Here is a 13,016-nt window from a genome sequence, read left to right as displayed (position 1 = left end):
AGTGGGGAGGGGGAAATGCTACCGATTTGATATTGATGCAGTAGTTCCATTCTAAAAAAAGAAAAAAAAATGACGTTGTAAATTTAGTTAATTGTACTCATCTGAAGTACCCATAGTTCTACTCATCAACGCTCCCTAAAGCTGGCCATACACATTGAAGGGGTTATCCGGGACTATTATCTGGGAGGTTTTTTGTTTGTTTGTTTTTTTAGTATGGGACTAAGAACTAACAGGCAGGTAGTTACCAGTGAATCAGAAACATCGGCTGATGTTACATTGACAGATCAACGGCTTTTCTTCCGCTCTGCTATGTTGACAGACAGCGTGACTGCCGACATCATGCTGATTGACCAATTTTTTTTACTAACACATTGACTTGCATAGGTGAGATTGATCCAAGACTAAGATTAAAAAAGCATGTTTCCTTTTTATGTATTTATTTTTTTGTGAACAGTTTGGAGAAAAAACAGGACTTGTGAAAAGTCCTACACCACGGATAGAACATGTATGAGAAAAATCAGACGTGTGGTTTTGGCCTTATATTCCTTTTCCATTTTCTAGTAAAGTTTACTATACGTAGAGTAAATCTATGAAATTACATAACTACTTTGGCATGAGGAAATGGTCAAGAAGATGTAACACGAGGAAAGGGGCAAGAAGATGTAACAGGATTGCAAATTGTTGTTATTATTATGAAGCTTTTTATTAATAAATTGTATAATGATTAATTGTTTTTAGCCACTGAAGAATACCGGGACATCTCGGTGCCGGTCTGTGCTATTTTTGTCTTCCTTTTGGCTTACTACATGTATTTTTCGAGAATGGTTTACTTTTTAATTTCCTCACATATTGTTGGTATCATGTAAAGCTTGTTGTTTGCTTGATAAAGGAATTCCGAGGGTCTGTCTTGCATCTGTGCAGAATTTAGATTAATTCCTATGCAAAACTGTAATGGGGCTAGGCTGTTACTGCAACACCTTCTCTGCCCTGGCCAATATTTGGTTTGATTTCTGTGAAAATGTTAATGGTTAACTCAGCCTGGGCTACAGCAACACATATTTTACTGACACTCTTATCTACAGGTGGCGCTACAGAGTTCTTGTCCTCTTCCTCGCTGAAGAGGAAATTTGCATATTAAATATCAGTCATAACCAAATCAGTTCTCATACTTTGCACTGACAAGGCGCAATACCCCAAAACACTGTGTCTGCAACTTGAGATTTTGATTTGGCTTTTATACTAAGTCACATTTTAAGGCCCCTTAAAGGGTCAGTAGTGACTTGTAGGATTGCTGCTTCGAACAGGTGGCGCTATAGAGTTCATAGAATTATAGAATGTTAGAGTTGGAAGGGACCTCCAGGGTCCAACCCCCTGCTCAACGCAGGGTTCACTAAACCATCTCAGACAGATATCTGGCCATCCTCTATTTGAAGACTTCCATTGAAAGAGAACTCACCACCGCTCATGGCAGCTTGTTCCACTCATTGATCACCCTCGCTGTTAAAGGTTTTGCTAATATCTAATCTGTATCTTCTCCCTTTCAGTTTCATTCCATTGCTTCTCGTGTTTCCATGTGAAAATGAGAATAAGGTTGAATTCAAGTTCTCTTAATAATAATAATAATAATAATAATAATAATAATCTATTTTTATATAGCGCCAACATATGCCGCAGCGCTTTACAGTTTAACAGTTTCAAAACAAAAATCATAAGTAGCAACGTTAACAATACAATAATTAAAGCAAAATAAGATGACCCTGCTCATGAGAGATTACAATCTACAATAAGGTGGGGGAGATACAAAGTACAGGTGTGTATTTACAATGATGTATTTATAATGATGGTCCAGCCATCTTGAGGGAGTGAGGGATGGATGGAGATAGTGAATGGGCTACACATGCACACTTACACATAGAATGACTTTGATTAGTGAATGTGATAGGCCGCTCTGAGCAAATGCTTTTTGAGGGAGCGCCTAAAACTGTGCAAATTGTGGATAGTCCTAATTTCTTTGGGTAGAGCATTCCAGAGGATTGGCCCAGCTCGGGAGAAGTCTTGGAGTCAGGAGTGGGAGGTACGGATTAGTGCAGAGGTTAGTCAAAAGTCGTTTGCAGAGCCCAGCGGTCGGTTAGGCCGATAGACAGAAATGAGGGAGGATATGTAGGGGGGTGCTGCACTGTGGAGAGCTTTGTGGGTGAGAACAAGAACTTTGAATTGGATTCTATAATGAATGGGCAGCCAGTGTAACGATTGGCGAAGAGCGGACGCGTCTGAGTACCGATTAGCCAGATGGATGACCCTGGCTGCTGCATTAAGTATGGCCTGGAGAGGGGAAAGTTGAGTAACGGGGAGGCCAATTAATAGAGGGTTGAAAATAAACACATGGGCCATGCACACAGTGAACAAGTCTGTAGGACAGTGTTCACACCACCAAAAGACTGAAACAGGGACTGCTCTGATATGGGTATACCTTGAAGTTTGGTAGAGCGGCTTAGTATACATTTTTTGCAAAAAATGTAACAACCAAATACCCTGTTTTGTTATCATCTTTTTACTAGCACTTGCTGTATACTGTTACTTTTGTTATACTGTGTTTTTCTGTTTCAGTCTTTTGGTGGTGTGAACACTGTCCTACAGACTTGTTCACTGTGTGCATGGCCCACATGTTTATATTCAATTGGTTTCTTGTTTTTGCAAGATTAGGGAGGTTTCCACCCCTCCCTTGTGGGCCATGCACATATAAGCCGTCTTCCACAGCGGGTCCACATCGGACATTACCTTTCTGAATTCTGCTCATGTAGGTACTATACACATGATCAGGTTTTTAAATACATCAGTCGGTTAGGGACTGCTATGATATGGGTATACCTTGACATTTGATAGAGCGGCTTAGTATACATTTATTGCAAAAAACGTATCAACCAAATACCCTGTTTTGTTATCATCTTTTTACTAGCACTTGCTTGTAGACTTAATAGCTGTCTACAAATATCTAAAGGGCTGTCACATTGTAGAAGGATCATCTTTATTCTCATTTGCACAAGGAAAGACTAGAAGCAATGGGATGAAACTGAATGGGAGGAGACACAGATTAGATATTAGAAAAAACTTTTTGACAGTTAGAGTGATCAATGAGTGGAACAGGCTGCCATGAGAAGTGGTGAGTTCTCCTTCAATGGAAGTCTTCAAACAGAGGCTGGACAGACATCTGACTGGGATGATTTAGCGAATCCTGCTTTGAGCAGGGGGTTGGACCAGATGGCCCAGGAGGTCCCTTCCAACTCTACGATTCTATGATTCTATGTTTACTGTTGCTTTTTTACAACAGAGTATTTTTATACGCTTTGATATACTGTGTTTTTTTTTCAATTAATCGAGGGTTGCAATAGTCCAGGCGAGAGTGGATCAATGTGACAGTGATGGTTTTTGTTTCCATGGTGAGAAAAGGGCGGAGATTTTCTTTAGGTGTAAGCGGCAAGAGCGGGCAAGAGATTGTATATGGGATGTGAAGGAGAGATTGATGTCAAACATAACACCCAGATAGCACGCCTACTGCCGGGGTGTTATGGTGCCACCCATGGAGAGGGAAATGTCAGATTTAGGGAGGTTAGTAGACGGCGGGAGCAGAAGAAGTTGAAGAAGTTCAGTTTTTGAGAGGTTAAGTTTCAGACAGAGAGTGGACATGATGTTGGAGACTGCGGACAGACAGTCATTGGCATTCTGTAGTACCGTGGGAGTAAGGTCGGGGGAAGACGTGTATAGTTGTGTGTCATCAGCATAAAGATGGTACTGAAAGCCAAATCTGCTGATGGTCTGTCCAATTAGGGCCATGTAGAGAGAGAAGAGAAGGGGGCCAAGGACTGAGCCCTGAGGTACTCTGACAGCGAGAGGAAGAGGAGATGACGTGGAGCCACCGAACAAAACACTGAAGGAGAGGTCAGAAAGATAGGAAGAGAACCAGGAGAGAGCGGTGGAGCCTAGAGAGTAGGAGACAGTGGTCAACAGTGTCAAAAGCTGCAGAAAGGTCAAGAAGAATGAGCAGAGAGTGGTCACCATTACATTTTGCTGTCAGTAGGTCATTGGTAACTTTGATGAGTGCAGTTTCAGTCGAATGTAGAGGGCGGAAGCCAGACTTTGAAGGGTCTAGGAGGGAATGAGTGGAGAGGTAACAGGTATGGCGGGAGTAGACTAGGCGCTCCTGTAGTTGTGTGTGCAGGATGGGTCGAGAGCGGGTTTCGTTAGTAATGGAGTAATGATAGAGTGTTTGAAGGAGGATGGGAAAATGCCCGAGGAGAGGGAGAGATTAAAGATTGTAGTTAGGTGAGTTGTGACGACTGGAGAGAGAGACTGGAGGAGATGTGAGGGAATGGGGTCAGTAGTGCATGTAGTCGGACGAGAAGAAGAGAGGAGTCTGGAGACTTCTTCTGTAATGGGATCAAATGTGGAAAGTGAGCAATGGGAAATGCAGGGAGGGATGGGAGTCATAGCACTTGGTGGTTGGGAGCAGATTTCCTGACAGATATTATCTATTTTCTCTATAAAGGGGAGGCCAGGTCATCCTCACAAATGTCTGTGATAGGGGCTTGTGCTTTTGGCCTGAGGAGGGAGTGAAAGGTGTCAAAAAGTTTCTTAGGGTTGTTGGCTAGTGAGGAGATCAGGGTGGTGAAGTAGGTCTGTTTGGAGAGGTGAAGGGCCTAATTATAGGTTCTTAACATATATTTGAAGTGGATGAAGTCTTCTGGTGTGCAGGTTTTTCTCCATCGGCATTCAGCACTCCTAGAGCATCGCTGGAGAAGTCGAGTTTGCGATGTGAGCCAGGGCTGTTTTACTCTGTTTTTGGAGGTTCTGAGGGTGAGGGTTCTACTTGATTAAGGGTGCTTCTAAGAGTGTTGTTGTAGTGATGAACAGCCAGATCTGGACAGGAATAAGAGGAGATTGGGGACAGGGAAGATTGTAGGGAGTCTGAACGTGTCTGAGGGTTGATGGCTTGTAGATTTCTGAATGTGTGATAGGTAGGGGTGGGCGAGGATTTGTGTGTGTGAAGGACAGAATGTTGTGGTCAGAGAGGGGAAGTGGTGAGTTATTTAGGTAGGAGATTGAGCAGAGCTGGACAAAGACCAGGTCAAGGGTGTTACCGTCTTTGTGTGTCTCAGAGGTTGAGAGCTGTGAGAGGCCAAGAGAAGTGGTTAGTGATAGAAGCTGGGATGCAGATGTGGAAGTGGGGCCGTTAATGGGGATGTTGAAGTCTCTCAGGATAAGGGTTGGTAGTTCTGAGGACATGAAGTGCGGCAGCCAGGCTGAGAAGTGGTCAAGGAAGTGGGTGGGTGAGCCTGGGGACCGGTATATGACCGCTACTCAGAGGAGGAGGGACGGAAGAGCCTGATATTGTGGACCTCAAAAGAAGGGAATGAGAGTGATGGAACTGGTGGGATGACCTGGAAAGTGCATTGTGGGGACAGGAGTATGCCAACTCCCCCACCAGGTCTGTTTGTGGGTCTCGGGGAATGGGTGAATTGTAAGCCACCATGGCAAATGGCAGCAGGGGAGACAGTGTCAGAATCCTGAATCCAGGTTTCAGTGAGGGCCAACAGATTCAGAGAATTGTTCAGAAAGTAATTGTCCAGGAAAGGAAGTTTGTTACGTACAGACCATGGATTCCAGAGGGCACAATAAAATGAAGGAGATGCAGGAGTGCAAGTAATATTAATAAGATTATTATGGTTTTGATATGGGGTAGGGTAGGGGTTGGGGGATGGTGGACCAGGGTTGGGGGAGATGTCCACTGAAATCAGTCCGAGTAGGAACACAAAGAGCAAGTAGTTCTTTGAAACGTAAGAAGTTTTTTTGTGAATTTTTTTCTCTTCCTCTTTGGAGACAATTTACATATTAAAACTCCTTTTTCTACAAGAGACAATATTAGAGTTATAACAATTGCAGTGGTTCATAAGTCACAGAAAAGATGAGTGTATCCCATTCAATGTTGTTTATGTGTCCTTAAAGTCTGCCTTTTTAAGTTTTCCTGCTCTAACTTTACTCATCTTCATCTTGTTCTGATGATCCGTAAGTAGAGCTATCGCATGCATTACAGTACTTTGCTCTGCCCTCAGCAGGGCAGAGCGCAGTACATCTGCGCAGGAGCGAGATTGGTGGCACTGTGTAGATGACATAGGTCTCTTCATCCACATGGAGCAGTGTATGAGAACGGGGATTGCTGGGATAGAGAAAGCTCCAAGCAAGATCAAGAGGTCACAAAAGACCCCACAACAACATCAAAAGAACTGCAGGCCTCACTTGCCTCGGTTAAGGTCAGTGTTCATGACTCCACCATAAGGAGACAGGGCAAAATCGCCTGCATGGCAAAGTTGCAAGATGAAAGCTACTGCTGAACAATAAGAGCATAAATGCTCGTCTTTAGTTTTGCCAGAAAAAATCTTGATGATCCCCAAGACTTTTGGGAGAATATTCTGTGGACTGACGAGACAAAAGTTGAACATTTTGGAAGGTGTATGTCACATTACATCTGACGTAGAAGTAACACAGCAATACAGAAAAAGAACATCATACCAAAAATAAAATATGGTGGTGGTGTGATGGTCTTGGGTGGTTTTGCTGCCTCAAGACGTGGAAGACTTGCTGAGGTAAATGGAAACATGAATTCTGCTGTCTACCAAAAAATCCTGAAGGAGAATGTCCAGCCATCTGTTCGTGACCTCCTGCTGAAGCGCACTTAGGTGCAGCAGGACAATTATATATAATACACCAGCAAGTCCACCTCTGAATGACTTAAGAAAAACAAAATTAAGACTTTGGAGTGGCCTAGTCAAAGTCCTGAGCTTAATGCGATTAATATGCTGTGGTATGACCTTAAAAAGGAGGTTCATGGTCGGAAATCCCCCAATGTTGCTAAATTACAACAATTCTGCAAAGATGAGTGGGACAAAATTCCTCCAGAGCGTTGTAAAAGATTAATTGTCAGTTATCGCAAATGCTTGATTGCAGTTAGTGCTGCTAAGGGTGCCCCAACTAGTTATTAGGTTAGGAGCAATCACTTATTCACACAGGGCCCTGTAGGTTTGGATTTCTTTTTTCCTTTATAATAAAGACCTTCATTTAAAAACTGCATTTTGTGTTTACTTGTGTTATCTTTGTGTAATATTTACATTTTTTTCGTGATCTGAAACAATTAAGTGTGACAAACATGCAAAAGAATAGGAAATCAGGAAGGGGGCAAATACTTTTTAACACAACTGTATTTGTGGTAAATGATTTCTCATAGGACAACCTATATCAGTTTGCTGTCTGGGAATGAGTGTAAGAGCTTTCCCTTTCACTAACAGCAAACAAGTCTTCAAAATGAAGAACAAAATATATTAGACATTTTCAGAACTTTTCATTTATGCAGGGATTACAGTTTATTTACGGTGCATAAGCCTGGACAGTTCCTTAAAGTGGAATGTGATCTGCAGAATGTTACGTTATTTCTAAAGTCATCATCAATCTTGATAAGAGGCGGTTTCGTAAAGTGGATAGTTCTTCGTGTTCCTGGATAAATGGAAACAGCCAAAGGGTAATTGTCTTGAAGTAGATCTGGTTAGTATAATTCAGGAGGAGTTTGTGGTTTGTTATTCTGGAAAAAAAACAATTATAGTAGACCTCTTCTCAGTGTCCCTAAGGAAATTGATGATGTTCTCATTTCTGCTTATGCAGTAGTTATAGGACTAGCTCACTTAAAATATATTTTTTTCTATATGTTTATCTATACTGTAAATGTATACCAATAGTAAAGATATATATATCTTTGTACCGTGTTAGCCAGTAGATAGAAGAATATTTAGACTTGAGAGTCCTCAGTGGTTGATACCTTTTAATGGCTAACTGAAAATATGGTAACAAATTGCAAGCGTTCGAGACTACTCAGGTCTCTTCATCAGGCATTGACTAATACAACATCTGAAGAATCACATCTTTATACACAAGACAGCACAGAAATAACACAATAGATAAGACAAGTGATGTGAAGCAGAATTGTCATTATGAGAGAGGGTTAAACATAAATATTGGTGTGTACTTAATTATTTGTACTAAATGTCCAACTGGGGGTCTGTATGTGGGGGAGACCGGGCAAAAAGTGAGAACAAGGATGAATTCTCATCATCACACAATAAGAGAAAAAAGAATGGATCTACCTGAGGCAAAACATTTTTGTATCCCTGGTCATAACATGATGGACATTAAGTTACTTGTATTAAAAGGTAACTTCAAGTCTCAGAGAGAGAGAAGAATCTCGGAGTACAAATTTATGAAAACTTTCGACACACTCAGTGCAGGAATGAATATGTTGCATGGATTTATGTCTTTCTACATCAATTAAGGAATTTGCTCTTCAGACCTTCTGGGGTCATCACAACACAGAGCTAGACCCCATCAAAGGGCAATAAAACTTTCAGGCTCCTTCTCTATGAACTGCTCCAATATTTATGTTTAACCCTCTCCCATAATGACAATTCTGCTTCACATCACTTGTCTTATCTATTGTGTTATTTCTGTGCTGTCTTGTGTATAAATATGTGATTCTTCAGATGTTGTATTAGTCTATGCCTGATGAAGACACCTGAGTAGTCTCCAAAGCTTGCAATTTGTTACCATCTTTTCAGTTAGCCATTAAAAGTTAACCACTGAGGACTCTCAATTCTAAATATTCTTCTACCGATAGTAAAAGAAGACTTTTTCAGTAGTAATGTATAAGCAACACCAGTGGTCTCCAGTAGTTTTTAGAGATATATCATTGAATAGATTTGGTCCCAAGTCTAAAAGAAACACTTGGTAATGGTAACCTAAGTTATATCCTGTCCTTCATTTCTATATGTTGTTTTATGTATTTGACAGAAGATAATACAATTATTTGTTGTGCACAATATGTTGAGAATGCTAAATCTAGCTTTAGGGTTCACTCACACTGACGTAATAACATGGCCGAGTGCTATGTGATGTTTTATCTGATAGCACTCAGCCCAGTGTTATACTATGGAGCAGTGCAGATCGTCGATTACTTTCTCATGCCGATTCAACATGAGAAAACAATCACAGCATGCTGTGAGTGGATCCAATATTCATATTACGCTCACTCATACAAGAATATGGATGCGTGTGAAACAATGGACTGCACTTGAATTTCATCCAAGTGCAGTCTGATGTACATGCACAGAGACAATGGAGAAGATGGAGAAATTAAGTTCTCCATCTTCTCCATACCTTTGCTGCAATTCTCTCATATGAAAGAATCGGATCACACTAAGGTGACACTTGGCTCAAACTCTGACAGTGTTTGAGCCAAATGTCATTAGCATAATCCCTAACATAGTAACATAGTAACATAGTTTTGAAGGCTGAAGGAAGACCTTATGTCCATCTAGTTCAGCCTATTTTTAGTGCAGCTGTTCTGCATTGTTGATCCTGGGGAAGGCAAAAAACCCACAGAGTAGAAGCCAATTTTCTCCATAGGGAAAAAAAATTCATTCCCCTTAGCTGGGTCAACCATCTACCTATAATACTATGTTATTCATAACCTTCTAAACTGTTACTCACAAGAAAAGCATCCATTCCTTTCTTAAATTCATTCAATGAGTTGGCCATCACCACTTCCTCAGGAAGAGAATTCCAGAGCCTCACTGCTCTTACCGTGAAGAACCCTCTTCTATGCTGGTGCAGAAATTGTCTTTCCTCCAAACGAAGAGAATGCCCCCTTGTTCTTGTCACAGTCCTTGGTACAAACAGTTCATTGGAGAAATCTCTGTATTGCCCTCTGATATACTTGTACATATATATTAGGTCTCCCCTAAGTCTTCTCTTTTCTAGAGTAAATAGACCTAATTTTGGTAAACTTTCTGGGTATTGTAGTGAACCAACTCCATTTATCATTTTAGTAGCCCGCCTTTGAACCCTTTCAAGTTCAGTAATGTCTTTCTTGAGCACCGGCGTCCAAAATTGCACACAATCCTCCAAGTGTGGTCTGACGAGCGATTTGTACAGAGGGAGAATTATGTTTTCATCTCGTGTCCCCAGACCTCTTCTAATGCATCCCATGACCCTATTTGCTTTGGTGGCAGCTGCCTGACACTGGGCACTCCAATTTAGCTTCTTATTGACTAAGATGCCTAAGTCTTTTTCCATGTCTGATTTCCCCAGCAGTTTCCCATTTAGTAAGTAATTGTAGCATCTGTTTCTCCTTCCCATGTGCATAACCTTACACTTATCTGTGTTAAACCTCATTTGCCATTTTTCAGCCCAATTCTCCATTTTACTCAAATCTGTCTGTAGTTGCAAACTGTCCTCCTTTGTGTTAACTACCTTACATAGTTTTGTATCATCTGCAAATACTGATATTTTACTGTGTAAGCCATCCACTAGATCATTAATAAATATATTAAATAGTAGGGGGCCCAATACAGAAACCTGTGGTACCCCACTAGTAACCCTGGCCCAATCTGAGTATGCCCCATTAATAACCACTCTTTGTTTTCTATCACTGAGCCAGCTACCTACCCATCTACACACATTTTCCCCTAGCCCGAGCTTTCTCATCTTACTTACCAATCTTTTATGTGGGACAGTGTCAAATGCTTTAGAGAAGTCGAGATAAATGACATCCAATGATTCTCCTTGGTCCATTTGAGAGCTTACATCCTCATAGAAGCTGATCAGGTTAGTTTGACAGGAGCGATCCTTCATAAATCCATGTTGATATGGAGTTAAACATTTATTAACATTGAGATATTCCATAATGGTATCCCTTAGAAACCCTTCAAAAATTTTACCCACAACAGATGTTAAGCTTACCGGCCTATAATTTCCAGGTTCCCTTTTACACCCCTTTTTGAATATTGGTACCACATTTGCTTGCCGCCAATCAAAAGGAACAGACCCTGTTTCTATAGAGTCTTTAAATATAAGGAATACAGGCCTGTCTATCACATTACTTAACTCCCTTAATACCCGAGGGTGAATGCCATCAGGGCCTGGTGATTTGTCAATTTTAATCTTACTAAGGCGGTTCTGCACTTCTTCCTGGGTTAGGCAGGTAATACTTAATGGGGAGCTAACATTATCACTCTGCATTTCCCCTGGCAAATCCTTTTCCTGTGTGAACACTGTTGAGAAAAAAGTATTTAAAACATTTGCTTTTCCCACATCGCGCTCTATGATTTCACCCTCATTGTGCTTTAAAGGGCCGACACCATCAATTTTAATCATTTTACTGTTTATATAATTAAAGAATAGTTTGGGGTTTGTTTTACTTTCCTTAGCAATGAGTCTCTCAGTTTCCACTTTTGCTAAATGTATTTGTTTTTTACACATTTTATTTTTTTCTCTATAACTTTTTAATGCTTCTTCATTGACTTCTTGTTTTAGCTTCTTAAATGCCTTGTTCTTGTTATTTATTGCCCTTTTTACATCCTTATTTAGTCACATTGGTGTTCTAATGTTCCTAGCCCTTTTATTTCTGTACGGTATGGCTAGCTCGCAGTGGGTGTGTAAAACTGATTTAAATATTTCCCATTTATTTTCTGTGCTCCTATTTTTGAGGACATTGTCCCAATCAATTCGGTGAAGGTCCTCTCTAAGCTGATCAAACTTTGCTTTCCTGAAATTCAGCGTTTTTGTAACCCCCTTCCAGGGCACCTTACTGAAGGACAAGTGGAATTGTATTATATTGTGGTCACTGTTCCCTAGGTGCCCATCGACTCGTACTTCTGTTATTCTATCTGGCCTGTTGCTTAAAATTAAGTCCAGAAGGGCTGTCCCTCTAGTTGGGCCCTGCACAAGTTGTGACAGATAATTATCCTTGGTCACTGACAGAAATTGGTTTCCTTTCTGAGATACGCAGATTTCAGTTTCCCAGTCTATGTCGGGGTAGTTGAAGTCCCCCATAATAATCACCTCATTGTGATTTGCTGCTTTGTCTATTTGTTTCAATAATACATTTTCAGTGGTTTCTGTTATATTTGGTGACTTATAACAAACCGCTATGAGGATTTTATTACTTTTCCCTCCTTGTATCTCCACCCATAGAGACTCCACCTCTTCATTTCCCTCTTGTATATCTTCTCTTAGTGTGGGCTTTAAAGTGGACTTTATATATAGAGACAGACTCCACCCCCTTTGCTTTTTTTACGATCCCTCCTAAACAAATCATATCCTTGCAAGTTAGCCGCCCAGTCATAGCTGTCGTCTAACCATGTCTCAGTTATTCCTACTATGTCGTATTTTTCCTCATACATTACCAACTCCAGATCTTCAATCTTACTGGTCAGGCTCCTTGCGTTGGTCAGCATGCAGGAAAGAAGTTTTGCTTCCTTTTTCTTAGCTTCCTTCTGAGTACCCTGTCTTGGGTCCTCTTTACCACATCTAGTATCCTTGATTAGTTTGTCCTTCTGCTGCATGTTCTTGTCTGCTGTTTTTCCTCCCATCCCCTCTTCTTCTAGTTTAAAGCCCTCCTGATGAGTGTGGCAAGTCTTCTGGCAAATGGGTGTTTCCCAGGTTTTTTGAGGATCACTACAGTTACCCTCGGGATCAATAAAGTTTATAGTATTGTATCCTATCATCTGCCCCATTCTCTCAGATGAGACTATATTCCAGTGTGAGTTAACCTGTAATCTGTATCGCACAATGTTCTTGTATTAAGTAGATTTAGTAACCCACACAAGGACCCCATGTAAGATGACCTCCCAAATCTCCCCTGACAGATGATGTTAGGAGAAAAATGGATTGCACCTCTTACATTAAAGGGAATCTGTCACCCCATTTTTGGACTATGAGCTGCCGTCACCGACATCAGGGACTTATCTACAGCATTCTGTAATGCTGTAGATAAGCCTCCGGTGTAACCTGAAAGAGAAGAAAAAGGAGTTAAATTATACTCACCGGGGGGTGTGGCGGTCCGGCGCCTCCCATCTTCATACGATGCCGTTCTCTTCTTCCCTTCCTGTCGTGGCTCCAGCGCAGGCGCACTTTTTTGC

The 13,016-nt window shown here is 41.1% G+C and overlaps 1 protein-coding gene across 3 annotated transcripts in view; it reads left to right on the top strand.

The window, feature by feature from the left end:
* The window catches only part of LOC141095471 (mitogen-activated protein kinase kinase kinase 3-like), a 154,330-nt gene that overhangs the window by 69,282 nt on the left and 72,032 nt on the right, over positions 1–13,016 (top strand). The window lies entirely within an intron of this gene.

The sequence above is a fragment of the Dendrobates tinctorius genome, unplaced genomic scaffold, assembly GCF_039654945.1.
Source record: "Dendrobates tinctorius isolate UK_male_01 unplaced genomic scaffold, ASM3965494v1 ptg000070l, whole genome shotgun sequence".
Lineage (NCBI taxonomy): Eukaryota > Metazoa > Chordata > Amphibia > Anura > Dendrobatidae > Dendrobates > Dendrobates tinctorius.
This window is presented reverse-complemented; position numbering and strand designations above follow the sequence as displayed.